The sequence below is a fragment of the Cervus canadensis genome, chromosome 25 (assembly GCF_019320065.1).
Source record: "Cervus canadensis isolate Bull #8, Minnesota chromosome 25, ASM1932006v1, whole genome shotgun sequence".
NCBI lineage: Eukaryota > Metazoa > Chordata > Mammalia > Artiodactyla > Cervidae > Cervus > Cervus canadensis.
The window spans coordinates 41,994,329-42,011,537 of record NC_057410.1 but is presented as its reverse complement, the minus strand read 5'-3'; the positions used below and the strand labels follow the sequence as shown (position 1 = coordinate 42,011,537).

Genomic DNA, 17,209 nt, shown 5'->3' with positions numbered 1-17,209 from the left:
AATAACTTTATGTAATAAGACAAAGTCCTAGGAGGCTATTGCAATCTTGAAGATGAAGATCAAAATTAGAACAGTTTTTCTTAGTGTACTAGAACTCTAAGCATGGTTAAGTTTAAAGTGCAGCATCACATTTTAAATTCTTTATTTCATTTTAGGAAAAATGGTCACTAAATTCCATCAAACTTCCAGTTTTCTAGATTTTTCTTTTTTTTACAGTCTCGTGAGATCACTTGTTTCTTATTGATTTCTTGGCCCTTTCCATATGCAGATACAAAAATCTTTCTCATAACTTCTAGTAAATGTGTGTGTGTGTGCAATAAGTCACTTCAGTCATGTCTGACTCTGCAGCCTTATGGACTGTATGTAGCCTGCCAGGCGCCTCTGCCCATGAGATTCTCCAAACAAGAATACTGGAGTTGGTTGCCATGCCCTCCTCGAGGGGATCTTCCCAACCCAGGGATTCAGCCCATGACTTTTATGTCTCCTGCATTGGCAGATGGGTTCTTTACCACTAGTGCCACCTGGAAAACCCCTGATAATTATAAGAAGACCAAAAAATTAAAATAGCTGGTCTCCTAAGTACCAGTAAGCTAAAGGATATGTCATTAATGAGTCTAGCAGTTTTCTTCTTTGGTCCTTAAATAGATGTTCAATGTTTCTGCAGTTTTATGGCAGTTTTAACATACGTGTTTGAGTCCAAACACATTTTCCATGAAGCTAGTTGCCTCAGACTAGTATTACTGAAGGTGAAATAGTAATGTTTTTTGGCCTTGCCTGCCCTGGAATGTTGCCTGTTGTATTCTCCAACCAGAGAACTTATTTTTATAGCACAGATTCACATTATTAAATATTAGCAGGGACTCCTCATCAAAAAAGGAAAAAAAATGTATTTGCATGCGGCTTCAAGTTCACAGAAAATAAAATGGCTTAGAAGTATTTTTCCCTACAAATGCCAACAAAGCTAATATGGTAGGGACATTAAGACTTCTGGGACAGAACTAATTCATGTTTTAGATTTTCAAAAATGTCATTCTAACTGTGTTGCTTCCCCCTGACAATATGAAGGCCTGAGATCAGGGGAACCTCCCCCTCTTTCCTCACGCACACACCCACCTCCATGGAAGATATCATTTGTGAATCTTTACAACAGTCTCACTCAGGAAATGCCTTCACTGCACTTTACAGTCTCTGGAACCATGAGGTCTAGAAATTGATTAAAACACTAATTATTATAGTTGTATTTAGAGGTATGATTGACAGGGCAGATTCCAGGGAAAATGCAAAAATTTCTCCTAGTCCAGCAGCATGCTCACGTATTAGTTTAGTAGAATTAAAAATGTTACGATTACACAACGAAAATATTCTTCAGTTTAGGAGTCCTAGTGAGGTTAATAAACACAGAGGTCCTAAAGGGCCCTTTTTTCTTTTTTATCATTAATTGTACCTAGTGGAGTCTTTAACAAGGCTTTCTTTCTCTTTTTTTAATGCCATTTTGTAGAGATATTGGGGTGATTCATTTCAAATAATTTTGCACTCTGTAAAACCGAAAGGCCTATGAGAAAGTATTTGCCTTTACCCATTTGTTTATCCATCTATCCATCCATCCATCCAGCTATTCACCCCCTAAGCATTTATTCACTCACCAAATACTTCTTGAATCAATACCATGTTCCAGGTACATAGTGAGCAAGAAAGATAGAATTTCTGCCCTCATGTGGCATATATTCAAAATAGAAAAGACAGAATATTGAAAAGAATGACTGGTCAGGTGTTTTTGACAGATACTGTGTTAGTTTCAGCAAAGAGGCAAAGATTTCCCTTGAATGTCATTCCCAGGGATGTAGTATCCTAGGATCGTGGCCTCCTACCCTTTCTAAAGGCTTCCACATTCCAGTGGGACTCTGAGGCAGAAGTCTCTGAGAGACCACATGGACTGGAGAGGACAGATGCTGGAGCTTAGATGATGGAGTGGCAGGAGTGGCAAGAAGACAACAGTACCTGGTGAAAATGCTGTGTGCCAAAGCCACACAGATGACTATTATTTTTGCAGAATGATGCAGTTTGTCTCACATGACAAATGTTAAACTGAATACAATTCTGCTTGTTTAAATGGCAGTTTACAAGGATTATTACTTTAACTTTTAGTGTGACTATCTAGAGAAACAGTGAATACACGTTAGCTAGAGAGGAGGAAATAGGTGACATACTGATTCTGTATCAGCTTTGCCTCTCCAAAGGCCACAGCTGTCTGGGGTTTTTGCTTCTTCCCTGGACCGTTACCAGGAACTTTGCAGGAACCACAGACTTCTAGCCTTTCCCCAGACTGTGGATTCTCTCCCTGCCTCTTCTACCCTGTGGTCGCAAATGCTGCTCTGGAAGACAGCAACGTAACTGCAAGTCAACAGGCATTGAGGCATTTAAATGCCTCAGTGTTCAATGCCTCTACTTCAATGTTTATAGACTAAAATTTGCCTTTCTACATCAGCTTCCTCTATAGTTGGTCCATGCTGAACTAGCTCTTCAATTTTGAGGCAGTATTTACACTGTCTTGAAGAAGAACCAAGTTCATGATCAGAGTGATCTTCTGGAAAAGAATGTATTCAATGAATTATTTATCAAGACTCTTTGGGATATAACTGTTGCCTTGACAATAGCTTTAGCTTTTGAGTGAATTATGGGATCTACAGTATTGACCCCAAGGAATGTCTATGGAGGTCAGGAAAGTGATATGTTTTATAACAGCACTAAGGCAGCAGTAAGAAGTATGAGATAGCTGGTGGATTTAAAGAGCTGCTTTTTCAGACAGCTTATGTTTTCATTATCTATGCCAGGTTTATGTTAAAAAATGATAGTCTAGCAATGAAATAATTAACAGAATAACTAAGGCAACTAGATAAAATATGAGAATTCAGTCAATTCAGTGATTTAGTATCAGGTAGAAAAAATAACTCATTTTTTAAAAATAATTTTTTGAGAGGAAAGATATTTCTGGATACATTATTCATCCCTGTGTATATACATGGCATAACAATTTTCTTAGGATATAAACAATTTGCAGCAACTGATCAGGTACAATGTTGAAAGCAGATGTTTTTATTGAAAGCCATAGATTGCAAACTTGAGCTCTCTTTGCCTTCAATCTCCCCTTATTTAAGGATCTAGCACACTTTTTATTTGTATATTTTAAATGAGAAATATTACTCTTGAGAAATCTGTATGCAGGTCAGGAAGCAACAGTTAGAACTGGACATGGAACAATAGGCTGGTTCCAAATCAGAAAAGGAGTACGTCAAGACTGTATATTGTCTCCCTACTTATTTAATTTATATGCAGAGTAAGTACATCATGAGAAATGGTGGACTGGATGAAGCACAAGCTGGAATCAAGATTTCCAGGAGAAATATCAATAACCTCAGATATGCAGATGACACCACCCTTATGGCAGAAAGCAAAGAAGAACTAAAGAGCCTCTTGGTGAAAGTGAAAGAGGAGAGTGAAAATGTTGGCTTAAAACTCAACATTCAGAAAACTAAGATCATGGCATCCGGTCCCATCACTTCATGGCAAATAGATGGGGAAACAATGGAAACAGTGACAGACTTTATTTTTTTGGGTTCCAAAATCACTGCGGATAGTGACTGCAACCATGAAATTAAAAGATGCTTGCTCCTTGGAAGAAAAGCTATGACCAACCTAGACAGCATATTAAAAAGCAGAGACATTACCAACAAAGGTCTGTCTAGTCAAAGCTATGGTTTCTCCATGTGAGAGTTGGACTATAAAGAAAGCTGAGCACCGAATAATTGATGCTTTTGAACTGTGGTGTTGGAGGAGACTCTTGAGAGTCCCTTGGACAGCAAGGAGATCCAACCAGTCAATCCTAAAGGAGATCAGTCCTGGGTGTTCATTGAACGGACTGATGCTGAAGCTGAAACTCCAATACTTTGGCCACCTGATGTGAAGAGCTGACTTATTTGAAAAGACCCTGATGCTGGGAAAGATTGAAGGTGGGCGGAGGAGGAGATGACAGAGGATGAGATGGCTGGATGGCATCACCAACCCAATGGACATGAGTTTGAGTAAACTCTGGGAGTTGGTGATGGACAGGGAGGCCTGGCGCGCTGCGATTCATGGGGTCCCAAAGAGTTGGACACGACTGAGCAACTGAACTGAACTGACTGAAGAGTAACAATTTTTTTAATTTCTATAATTCTATCTCTACCCACTTTGTGATAAATTGATACCTTCTCACAAGGGCTTGTAAATGTAGAGCTCCAGGCTGAGACATGCCATTCTGCCATTCTGGTCACTTCTCTGATCCTCTCAATGATGTCTCCTGTCCCTCAGAAGCCTAGTGTTTGATTCTATCAGGGGAGTTTGTAATTTCTTCAGTTCTGTCTCATCATAACCAAAATGTGAAGCTAGGGACCAGTGTTACAGCCCTCGGTAGGACCAGTGTTACAGCTCCGTGTTACTGGTCAGTTTTATTTAGAAAGTAAAGGAAAATACATCCTCAAGGCATGAGGGCATGGTGACCCAAAAGGCGTGAAGAGAAGAGAGGCCTCCAGCCCACCTCTTTTTATGGCTCCTCTTTTTATATGTTTTTTCTCGTCCCCCTGGGACTGCCCTATGTAATTCGGGCTAGCCAGAAGGGCTGTTTGTTCTACCTGAGGTCCTCACTCTGGTCCTTGGACCTTCCTTTGGTCTTATTTTGTGGGCTTTTCCCTTCCTTGTCTTTTAGCCACCACCATTCTGGACTCCGTTTTCCTTTTCTAACTACCTAACAATTCCATATCTGGCTAGCCTTGCCTGTGGCTCAGGCAACTGTGTGTCCCATTCTTGATCCACCCACACCAACTATCACATCAGATGTGGAAAGCTGACTTAACATCAACCTGAGTCCCTATACTTACATGGTGCTCAAGGTCTTGCTGCTTTATATCTTAGTAGCTCATAGATCTGTGCAATGTGATTCTCATTTTTTATTTTATTTCATATGTCTTGCCCTAGATCTCTATAGTTCTCTTGGAGTTTGGGAACTGATCTGGAGGATTCAGCATACCCTGCCCAGCACTGCTTCTCTGACACTTTCATCAGTGACTACTGGTTGAACACATTTGTGTTAGGCATTATGCTGGGTGCTGGGAATAGAGTTTTGGACAAAAGAGACACAGTTTCTGTCCTAAAGGGGCTTAGAGTCTAATGGGGATAATAGATGCAAGAGAGTAAATCAATCAATAAATCAATAAATTGTTGAAAGACATTGAAGAAATGATTACAAATGTAAGGGATGTTGCAAAATGGGAAGGAAAGAGTGTTATAAAAGGGTATAATGAGGGAAAATTTAAAAAACCTCAGAAGGTCAGAGAAAGATTCTTGAGGAAATAACATTTAGGCTGAGATCTGAGAGCTGAGAAGTAATTAAATAAGTAGGTGACTGCAGGAAAAATTGGAGGAAAAGCAGCGGCACCTCAAGCCATGTTTGAAAATGATATTCTGGCAGTGGAATAATTAACTAAATAAGTAAAACGATTAGCTAAAATGTGGGAATCCAGTCAACTCAGTGATTTAGGCCAGGAAAGTCTGTTAAGACGCTGCATTCCTGAGATCAAACCCCGTCTTCGGTCAGATGAGGGCATTGCGCTTTCTTCCGTGAGGCTGGAAAGACCAATGAAAACCAGATGAAGGGGGCCTTGTAAGTCACAGGAAAAGACTTGGATTTTATTCTTAGATAATGAAAAACACTGAAAGCTTGGTTTAACATATTTAAATTATGAAGTAATCTGAAAGTACAAAATAGTGTGAAAAGAATACGTTAGTTACCTCTCTAGTCATCATCAAGCCTAATATTTGCATTTGCTTCACAAGTTTTGAAGAAACAAATATTTCACTTCAGCTAAAATCCCAAACACTGGTCCCTCTCCATCGCTTTCTCTCCAGATAACCACTATCCTGAAGTTGGAGTGTATCTGTCCTGTGTAATGATGGCAGTATCTAATGACGCTCAAAAAGTACAGTCCTCATGACCTTGGAAGTTGTCTTCTAGGTATGTATTTTGAAGAGACCTTACAAATATGAACAAGAAACATTTTCAAGAAATTTATTACTCATTGCAGTGAAAAAGTGGGGCTGACATAACCATTCTCAATAGAGGGACGAATAAAGAAACCCTGGTTTAGTCATACAATGGAACCCGATTCATCAGTTGAAAAAAATGCCTTGGAGCTTATGAATTGTTGATGGTAGCATTAAAAAATAAGATGTCTAGTTAAAAAGGCTGGTTCCAAAGGAATATATGGTTCATGTATAAAATATTTAAATATATAAATAAAGCAATATTATTTATGGAAGCAAATATATGGAATGAAAATGTAAAAAGCATTGAAACTTCTAAGGATGGAGATATATATATATGTCCATATATATATATATATAAAAGAAATTGTATTTTATAAGCTCAGTCTGGCTACAATTTTAAGAATGCAATCACAAGAGTAGACCAGTAAAGAAGTTACTACAACAGAGGAGTTGAACCACAGTTGAAACTTTGATTAGGGGGAAAAACAGATTCCAGAACTATTACAAGGTAGAACTTTTAGGATGCAAGTTTGGCTATGAAGGTATAACGGGTAAAAAAGAGTCAAGTGACTTTTAGTTTTCTGGCTAGAGTTACTTGGTCACTTGTGCTTATGTTTACTGAAGAGAGCAAGGCTTGTACTGACAGCTCCAGGAATTGGTGGAGGTAATAAATACATTGTTTGCAACATGAGTGTGAATTGCTTTCTTCAGCTAGAGATGTTGGGGATGTATCGGAAATGGGTTTGATAGTCAATAGGGAATTCTGAGATGGAGATAAACTTTGAGAGTCCTCAGCATACACTTGGGAGGCCATTTAGTTTGTAAGAGTATGTGAAATTGATTAGATGGAGTATACAGAACAAAAAGAAAGATCACCTAGGACTGAGCCCTGAAGGGCGTTAAAATGTAGTGTTGTCATTGGAGGCTGAGAGGAAGAGGTCATGGAAATACAGTGAAAAAACAGATGAGAACAGAATATGGAGTCAGAGAAGCTAAGGACACAAATTATTTGCAGAAAAAGGGGGGGCAGCCAACAATTTTGAATGCTGATGATAGTTCAAGCAAGAGAAGGGATGAGAAGTATTTGTTGGATTTTGCTCATAGAAGTCATTGGTTGTATAAAAGTGAGCACATTCAGAGGAATGGTTGGGCTGAAAGCCATTTAGGGTGGGTTCAGAACTAAATGGAGGGATGGAAATGGAGAGAAATGAGAGGTAGAGTCTTTTGTCTGGGAAGGAAAGGACAACCATGGGTAAGAACTAGGGGAGTAGGAAGCTAGGGTGAAAGGAATAATTATTCTGTTTTTGTACATTTGTTTCTTTAAGATGAGACAAATTAATGTGTTTAAATGCTGCCAAGAAGAAAAGATTCAGTAAAGAGGGAGAGATTGAAGATGTTTAAAAAGAGAGAGAGAAGATAACCAACGGGTGAGTTCCCCCCAAAGGAGATGAAATTCAAAGCATTCTATAATGATTTATTCTTTAGTTAATTGATAAATGAATAGAAAAAAATAGGTCATTTATCCTGAAATAGTAGTAAAGCATAAAAAAATGGCTGTGGTGTGAAAAGGTTTACTGATTTGGGTAGTGTTGAGCTGAGGGTTTTCACACCTGAATCGCCTCTATTGTCTCTCTGAGGCAGGAAGTGAACCTCCTTTTGCCGAAGGAATGGGTAGGATTTAGAGGTTTTAGGAGGGCAGAGTCTGCCGTGGCTGTTGTGGAGGGTTGGCATGAATTCTGAATCAGGAAACAACAGAGAGTTTCTGTCACTTTTTAGTTCCAAGTTGAGGTTGGAAATTATGAATTCACGGTGGTGCTAATGTCCTTGGACCATGCTCATGTATCTATGCTCTGTTCCCTTTGGATTACTTCTTTTACAAGAGTCTCCTCATTTCTTCCTACAGACAGACTACCCTTCCAGATGTGCCTCACGTGTCTGAATTCGCAGTCAATATAAGGCATGGGTCACTTTCAGGGAGCCAGTGTTGATTTCTTAAACTATATCCAGCAAATTCGAAAGAACCCTATATGAAGGCAATACTTGAAGGGTTAGCTGTTTCTAAGTATGTCACAAGCTTTCATGGACTTCCAAATTTATTGTGTTTTTAAGCCCTGAAAGAAGTATTGGGTATTTTATTTAAACCCCTCTGTGAATGACAGCATGAGAACCAAGAGTTCCATTTCTCATGAGAATTTGTAGAGTCTGTGGCACAGGTTTCATCAGCCCTGGGCTGGAAACGCAGGACTTTGTGGTGCGCCTCTTAAGCGTGGCAATGTGTGTGTTGTGTAAACTTCTGTTGTTGTCGTTTGGGCATCATCTTAATAAGGGAAAATGTCATAGGTATTCAGAAGTCAGGGAACACTGTGGAATATCCTCATATGGTTGCTGTGGTCTGATTGAGTCAGCAGTGTATTGACACACATTTGCTTTTCCACAGATTCAAAAGAACCAATGTTTTCTTTTTAAAAGTGACTTCATCTTCCATCGTAAATGTCTCTACTCTAAGGCCTGGTGAGAGAATTCCTTGGAAACCAAAGAACATTTAGTCATTTAATGTGTGTGTGTGGGTGTTTTTCTCTTTAATTTATGAAGTTCTTTGAGCAAGTAAATTAAAAAGTGGTGTGTCAGTATTCCACATTTTGTTATTTTTGAGGTGAATTTATTTCATAAGCAAGTCTATAATTTAAGCAGGGTTTGTGATCTTCTCTGAAGCTTTTAGGTATCTCTATGCCAAGGAAATTGGTTTTGCATGAGTTTGATCAGAAAAGCAGTAGAATGATCACCAGTTGTGGAATAAGAAAACTTGAGTTCCACTTCTAACTCTGCTACTAATATAATCTTGAGTCACTGTTTTTTGACCTATGAAAGGAGGAGTTTTATTAGGTGATTCTTAAAATGTTTTCCAGATCTTAATCTCAACTTTAGGAGCTGACACAGCTGGTAGGCAGCATGTAAAAAAGGCTAAACATTGTTAATGTTTTAAATTCTTATATGTAATGGTAATGGTTTAGTCACTAAGTCGTGTCCGATTCTTGTGACCCCATGGACTGGGAACCTACCAGGCTCGTCTGTCCATGGGATTCTCCAGGCAAGAATACTGGAGTGGGTTGCCATTTCCTTCTCCAGGGAATCTTCCCAACCCAGGAATCAAACCTAGGTCTCTTGCATTGCAGGCCAATTCTTTACCGACTGAGCTACAAGGGAAGCTCTTATATGGCACAATTAAAAATGTGCATATTCAAGCCTGGGGATTAAGTTCATAGTATTCATTCATTCATTCCATGATGAGCACCAGAAATTTGGCAAACAACTATGAAAAAGAAGTGTATCAGTCCTCTGGTGGTTCACATTGTTGCATGGTGGGAAATGTCAGCAGTTATTGGAATAGATATGGTAAGTGATCCTGCGATAATGTCTGCATCTCAAACTTCTCTTCTTAGTATATCCAACCTCCTATGCAGTATCTTTACTCATCTGTCTTTAGCACTTTAGACTTCACACATCTCAGACTGAACAATTGAGCCCACTCTCTGCTCTCAAAATACACACTTCCTAATTTTTGTAAATGACATCACCATTCACCTGCTCGCTCAAGTCAGAAATCTAAGCATTTTGCCTGATTTCTACTTTTCCTCACTATCTCTGCATCTAACCCATCAGCAGACCCTGATCAACTTATGCTCAGAACTTTGACTTCCATGGCTAGCACTCTAGTCGAAGCCACCGTCATATTTCATCTGGACTGCTCTAAGGACCTCCTTACTGCTTTCCTTACTTCCATTCCTATCCCATTCCAACTTATTCTCAAAAGGCAGTCAAAACAATGCATTAAAAATATAAATTCAAACATGGCACTTTCATTCTTGGAGCCTCCTTTGACTTCTTGTTGTATCTCAAATGAAATCCAAGAACTGACATCATCTGCTCCTCTGTTTCTCTAATCTCATGGCTTTTTATCCCTTGACCAGAAAGCTCAGTCACTCTGAGCCAAGCTCTCATTCTTCAGCTTTCAATGCAGAGATCTTCACCTCAGAGATGATTTCTATTACCATCTAAATAGATTGCACATCCCCTCACTTCTTTTTCTGTTTTATTACCACCTGCTCTTATTTTTCACCACACTTATAACAGCATTTAATTTGATTATAATTTTATTCCCTTGTTTATTGTTTAACTTGCCCACTAGAATGATATTTTTATTTGGGCAAGAAATTTGCCAGTTTTATTCACTTAGCCTCCAGCATAGTCCTTATTGTATATTAACTATTAAATTAAATATTTAATTAAATATTACTTGAAAAAAATCAGTCCAATAATTATGAATTTTTCTGCTTTGCAACCTGAAAATGTCAAGGAAATGGAAACAAAAAGTATTTGGTATTTCTGCTTTTAGATGGGACATATCCATGATGTGTCTAACAGTTACCAGTTATGCAAAGATTGACATGATTAAAATAATAATTTGCAATTTATAGTAGCATCACACCCTTCATTTTTTGAAACAATGCATCTATGAAGAACCATAAAAAGAGAAATTCTTAATTGAACTAAGTCCAGTTCTATTTAAGTACTTATTCATGCAGCAAGTTGCAGGAGTTTTAATTAGTAATGTGCTTAATGACTGTCAAACAATTTTTCACACCATTCAACTTTTACTTTTGTACTCCTAACAAAATAATCTTATCCCTTCTGACTAATTTTTCACTCATAAAAACCTAAGTACTAATGTTCTAATAAATTGCCAACAATTTTTGTGTGAAATGATTTCTTTACTTTTTTGGTCTTTCCTATTTCATTGTGATCTTATTTATTTTTACATAAGATTGAATATCACACTGTGATGATAATTTTATGTTCATAAACGATTGACAAGGAGAAAGAAGGAGATATAAAAATAATAAAGTAACTTGTAACTTATATGCATTTGAAATTAATAAAAAACTTGTGAGTGATGCAAATGAAGTTATTTAAGAAATATGGCTGTGGGCAGTTCAAATTTGATAACGATGTATTAATTTTCCATAGTAGATAATGCAGTAGGCTACTTAGAATCTATTAATACAGAATTGTCTCTTTTGTGTGTGTTATTCTCATTTTATGGAATATTTGTAACTCTCCCTTGAAGACTCACTACATCTCTAGAATTCTTAGTATATAAGAATCTATCACATAACAAGTGCCTAATAAAATTTTGTTGACCTGAAGTGAAATATTTCTAAATTAAATCCTACAGAGCTTATATTCTATGCCACATGAATTATTTAGACAGATCTGAGTTATATTTTATATTTTAAAGATATGATGATCACTCATATTTTTGTCATTTACAATTAAATTTTATTTAGTTTTTGGATAGGAATACACATAGGTTGTGTTTTTAGGGAAATGTAATAACCACTATTAATAATCTTCACATGCTCTCTTTTTAGTCTTTTTCCTAGGTATATTTTAAGGTCATACCATAACATAAGGATTTGTTGTTTGTACTTAATGTGTCATAAATATTATCACAGTGTTTTTTAACAACTACAAAATATTCAATTTGTAGTTATATTTTAACTTACTAGATGGTAAAGAATCTGCCTGTGATGTGAGAGACCTGGGTTCAATTCCTGGGTCAGGAAGATCCCCTGGAGAAGGAAATGGCAACCCACTCCAATGGGTTGCCTGGAGAATTACATGGACAGAGGCGCCTGGTGGGCTACAGTCCATGGGGTCGAAAAGAATCGGACACAACAAGCACACACATGCTATTTTTAAATATCTGGATTATTTCCTCTCTATGATAATATAAACCACACTATGACTAATATCTTGTGGTGTAAATCTTTGTCTGCATTTTTTTCCCATTGGATAAAATGACTGGATCTCATGATAGGGATATTTTCATGCATTTTGAGTTGTGTGGAAATAGCACTAAAATTTTTTGACAACTTTTAATAATAGCTACGTTTACTTTGAATACTTCAAGCACATTATCTCATACTTCCCTTTTGGTAGGTATTAATATTATTCATCCCTTAAAACAGTTGGAGATTTCAAATAATACAGTCAAGGTCACATAGCTAGTTTATGCTAGAACCAGATTTTAAGCATAGTTTTTTTTTCTGACTATAATCTGAATTGGTTTGTTTGGCCGTCATAACAAAATACCATAGACTAGGTGACTTGAACAACAGAAATGCATTGTTTCACAGTTCTGGAGGCTGGAAGCTCAAGATCAAAGTTTGGTGTCTTTCAAGGTCTCTCTCCTTGGCTTGCAGAGAGCTGTCTTTTCACTGTAGCCTTATGCGGTCTTTCCTCTGTGCATACTTGTCTGTGTTCTAATATCTTTTTCTTTTAACGACACCAGTCGTATTGGATTAGGGCCTGCCCAATCAAACCTCATTTTGCCTTAATTTCCTCTTTAAATGCCCTATTTCCAAACACAGTCATATTCTGAAGTATTTGGGGTTCAGAATTCAACATACGAATTTTAGAAGGATACTTTTTAGCTTGTAACATCATCCTTTGCAATAAATAACATTTTCCTAAAGGAATAGTCTACCTTACACTCAATTGTGAAATGTTTCTTTTCCAATGTGGAATAAAAGAAAATATTTTTAATTAAAAATGTCTTTTAATTTTTCTGGAACTTCTAGACAAAACAATTTGACATAAAACAACCATAGCAAAAAGAAGTATAGCAAAAAGGAGAAAATAGAATTATAACATGTAGCTGATGTATAATTAGATGTAAAATTAGAACTACATCCCACCCAAAATTAACAGAAAAGCTCTTAAAGTTTTGAGGTATTCTTTAAAATCTTAGATATAAAATACTCAAAGCAATCATTCTTCCATTATTAACTAAAAGAATGTTGTTCCAACCACAGTAATTTTGTTGTAGGAATTTGTATTTTAAAATATATGTACAATAGAGTACCTGCCTGTAACCTGTATATAAAAGTATAACAAACTGAACAAACAAAACAAACTAAAGCAAACACATCTACACTCCACCTCAGCTTAAGACATGGAAAAAGCACACTTCCCTAAATGTCTTTCTGTCCTTTCGAACTCCAAGATGTAATCACAATTCCGACTTATTTTCCTGTTTTTAAAAAAATGACTTGTTCATATCTGTGTTCCAGTGAGCCATGCATTTTCTATTTTGGTTATTTTAGCACCCTAATAGAAGTGGAGTAAGTCTGTGTATGCTTTTCTGTGAACAGTTGTTTCATTTGACATGTTTTTTGAGATTTATCGGTGCTGTTTTGTAAAGTGGAAGTGTATTCATTTTTGTTGCAGTCTAGTATTCCATTAGCAGCAGCAGCAGCAGTATTCCATGATATAAAAATACCACAGTCTATTTATTCATTTTCCTGCCTAAGAATGCTCAGAGTTGCCACTTTTTAAAGTTATAAATAATGCTGCTTTCAAGGTTTGTGTTTCTTAGGATACATGTTCAAGCATATTCTAGGGCAGTGGCTTTTAAACTGCTTTGACTCCAACCCTCAGTAAAAAAACTGTTTTACATTGTAATGAAGTACACATACAAACACTTAACATGTGTATGTGCACATATAACTTAAAACAATATGGTTTACAAAATAATGTTACATGCAGTGCTCACTGGTATTTTCTATTCTGTTTTTTAAAATTCTGATGATGGACCAAAAAATTGATTTTATGGTACTAATATATCTCTTTTAAAGCCAATAGAGAATAATGTAGAATTTTAATCCATATTGATAACATGCAATGCTTCATATTATCCTCCAGAAGAAGGATGGCTTTAAAGTTCTACTGATATGGTAAAACTTTCAAGTCCATTTTAATCATATCATTTTTTTTCTCAAAATGCCTCTGATTCTGGTAGATTTTACATCACCCCCTTTTCTTTCTAATCAGTTTTCCCTGCCTCTTTCTAGTGTTGATCACCAGTCTCTTTGCCCTTTCGAAATCTTTCTCTTTGTGTGTCTCTAATCTTTTATTATGTAGAAAAATTTAGCCACAGGATTAATTCACCTTGAAATGGGAGGTTTTATATAACATAGTTTCCAAAATGTAGGTATTTATCCATTAACGAATCCTCAAATCAAGGTAATAGATAAGATCAGTCTTTTTTCATTCTAATATGCTGCTGTTGCTAAGTCACTTCAGATCAGAAAATAAGTAGATTTTATTTTGCAAGGCTTTTGCTACAATTCTGTGTGTGTGTGTGTGTACTAGGTTGCAATAATATGTATTTCTTATTTTAAACATGCAGTGAAGTATTTATTTCCATCATATTCTCCTTAGTAAAAATAACAATAAAAACAGACAAACCGAAACAACTTCTTAATCTTCTTTACATTGAGTGCAGTATGTATTCTAACACCCTCTGCCGCCTTTTATCATTGAAACCTCTGGGGAAGTTAATATATGGCACAGGCTGACCAGGGACTCAGGCAAATCCATTGGTATTAGACGTCAATGGATCTGAGTGTCATAACTGCCCACTGTAGCTCTTAGCTCCACCTATGCCTTTAATAGGGAATCAGATTGTGTTTTTTCAGAGTTACTTTTTGACACTGAAATCTGGGAGGATTTCCCTGTCCCAAAAGTTAAGCAATATTGGCTTACTTCTCAAATTTTCCCCTCCAGCCTTGCGGTCTAGTTCTCCGTGAGCATTGCCTGGGTGATCCTGGTGGTCCTGCTTGCATCACACTTCACCACATGTAAGCAGATTCCGGGGTCCTGCCTGGCTACGAGGAGCCTTTGGGGTTGGAAATTAACCTTTCTGCCCAGGGGCCTCAGTGGTCAAGAGGCCCACCGGAGGTCTCCAGGAAGGCTTCCGCCAACTCACTGCACAAGTGTATCACATAGTGTCCTTATTCCTTCAGGGAAACGCCTTGTACTTTCTCTCTGTTCATTCTAATTTGGTTTGGCCAATCTGTGAGTGTTTTCAGTCTCTTGGGCAATGTGTTGATCCATTGTTGATTCTTCCTTGTTCCAGTCATTTCCAGTTCTTTAAACTGCACTCCACTTACTCTTCAAATTTTGCAACCAGAATCTTTTCATTCTGTATAAATGTTCAGGGAAAATCTCTTTCTAATGTTTACATATGGTTATAAATATAAGAATTCACACATCTCTCCATCTTTTCTTAAGCTCTTTAGAATGAAGTGCAATGTTGTTCTACACACACAGAGCTTTGGGACACCGAGTTCTCATATAATTATAGTACTGGAGTCCGCTAAACTCCTAGGTCATCTCTGTTACCTGTCTACCTGTGAGGCTTTATATACGATATAGTACTCAGGCATATTCTAATCATGGCTCCATAGACAACATCTCACATATGCGTGTATTTCAGATTTCAGTGTTTTAGGTGTGTAATATACTAACTGTAAATATGTTACATGCTTAGAATAATTTTTTTCCTTATGCTCCAGTGTTTCTAGTTAATCTGCGCCAAGTAATATCCCCAGAGATTTCAATCATAAGGGTGGCTTCCCAGATGGTGCTAGTGGTAAAGACTCCTCTTGCAATGCAGGAGATGCAAAGGACACTTTGATCCCTGGGTCAGAAAGATCCCCTGGAGGAGGAAATGGCAACCCACTCCAGTATTCTTGCCTGGAGAATTCAATGCACAGAGGAGTCTGGCAGGCTACAGTCCATAGGAGTTGCAGAGTCAGACACGACTGAGCATGCACACACTCACAACTTATTCTACAAAATGAAAGATAAGAGACACCAAAGGGGAATATTTTTAAATGGCAAAGAGGCTAGTGGATCAGTGTTTTTAAAACTTGCTTTGTAACATACTCCACAGCCTTCAGACATTTCTCTTTCAGAGGTCACTTATGAGCAAGTGAAGCATAGCAGGGTTCTGAAGCAGCTCAAACATTTCTGCCTCAAACCTAGTAGTGTGGTAACCTCTGCACCTATTGACTCAAGAGAGCCAATTTCTAGCTCTGCCTTCAGTGACATCATGTTAGTGACAGTATCAATGTTGAAACTGGCCACAGTGGGAGTAGCTATATTACAGAAATTGGCAAATGTGTTGCAAGTGAGTGCTCTTTTTTGTTGACACATTTGCGGGCACACATCTGCTGATACCTGATCTTTCTTTGATTTTCTTTTTTCCAGAAAATAATGTAATTTATTAAGACATATTGTGTAGGGAAAGGTTGGGTTAATCTGCAATTTTCAGTCTAGAATTTCACATGGATTATTTTATTAGAGTTAAGGTTTTACAGCATTGTGTCCATCTATGTTTTCAATGGAAACATCCAGTCTTGCATACTTCCTTAACACTCTAATCTGTGAAAAACTAAAAGCATGATTAAGGGGGGACTCCCACCCTCTTATTCTACATTTGATGTGGCCTGTCATCATACTTCTCACCAGTTCGATAGCCACTGACTTGCCCGTCACAGCCATTATAGGGATGCAATGTCTCCTCCATTCTAAGGTGATAATTCGAACTGAGTTGCAGCTGTCCTTGAATTTTAGGGCAAATATTCTAGACAGAAACACTTAAGGGTTAACCTGAATGTGATTGGACCCATGTGGAGACCTCTGCTGTTGTGCTGAGCTTCCCATCCTGGGAAACAAACAAAGAACAATCACATAAATGAAAACATGAGACACATATGCCTACCAGATCCCGAAAGCACAGATAACCTGTGTGGACCTTTGTCAAAAACTTTGAGACTGGATGAGTGGCTCTCAGCGGAGGGTGATTTTGCCTGGGGAGACATTTAGCAGTGTCTGGAGACTTGCTGGTTGTCACAGTCAGAGGAAGAGCGGGGCTGTCCCGGGGGGCCAGCACCTGCTGCTCAACTGAGTAGAATGCACAGGAGCGTCCCCACGGTGAGGGGCTACCTGGGCCCCAAATGGCAGTATGCTCGGGCTGAGAAACCCCAGATTGGAGAGATATGGGGGCTTATAAATCTATCACCCTAGAGGACTTCCTGGTGCTCCAGGAGTTAAACTCTGTGTTTTCACTGCTGTGGGCGGGGATTCAATCCCTTGTCAGGAAACTAAGATCCCATCAGGTGCTTGGAACAGAAAAAAAAAACCCTCAACATTTGAATTACCCCCGCCTGTGTCCTTGGCAGTTGTCACATCTATTTTCGCAACTCCAGTCTTCAAGCTGCCC

At 37.9% G+C, this 17,209-nt stretch overlaps 1 long non-coding RNA gene across 2 annotated transcripts in view; it reads left to right on the top strand.

Annotated features, from left to right (window-relative positions):
* The first annotated feature begins 9,177 nt into the window (after positions 1–9,177).
* LOC122427466 overlaps positions 9,178–17,209 on the top strand; it is a 456,678-nt gene continuing 448,646 nt past the window's right edge. For both annotated transcript variants that reach the window (XR_006265425.1, XR_006265427.1), the window contains exon 1: positions 9,178–9,471. This is a non-coding gene — a long non-coding RNA (uncharacterized LOC122427466). The remainder of the gene's footprint in view (positions 9,472–17,209) is intronic.